Below are 414 nucleotides of genomic sequence, written 5' to 3' on the forward strand. Positions count from 1 at the left end.
ATCCAGTCTTGAGGAAGATACGTTCTCTCCACTCCGCGGTCATGAAAGCTGCCCTGAATATACCAACAAGAAAACAAAAGTCAAAAGTATCTAAAAGTCACCTATTACAATGTTGAATCAATACAAGTTCACAGAAATTAGAAAACTATATTTTTGAAGTTCATTTGAACAAAATATGACCCTCAATAAGCAAACTTGGCTTAACTTACGGCCTGAGCTGGCGGGAAATTTAAATACTTTTCACAATTATTACAGGGTGTGCCACTTAAAATCGGGCGCGTGAAATTGCAAATCGTGAAAAGTTCATCAATCATAGACAAAAATCGATATAATCAAACGTTTGTAAAATTTCACAATTCAAAAATAGTGTTTGGGTTTCATTCGACATATCTGCCTTTATTCTTCACCACAGTC

Source organism: Tigriopus californicus, chromosome 3, assembly GCF_007210705.1.
Source record: "Tigriopus californicus strain San Diego chromosome 3, Tcal_SD_v2.1, whole genome shotgun sequence".
NCBI lineage: Eukaryota > Metazoa > Arthropoda > Copepoda > Harpacticoida > Harpacticidae > Tigriopus > Tigriopus californicus.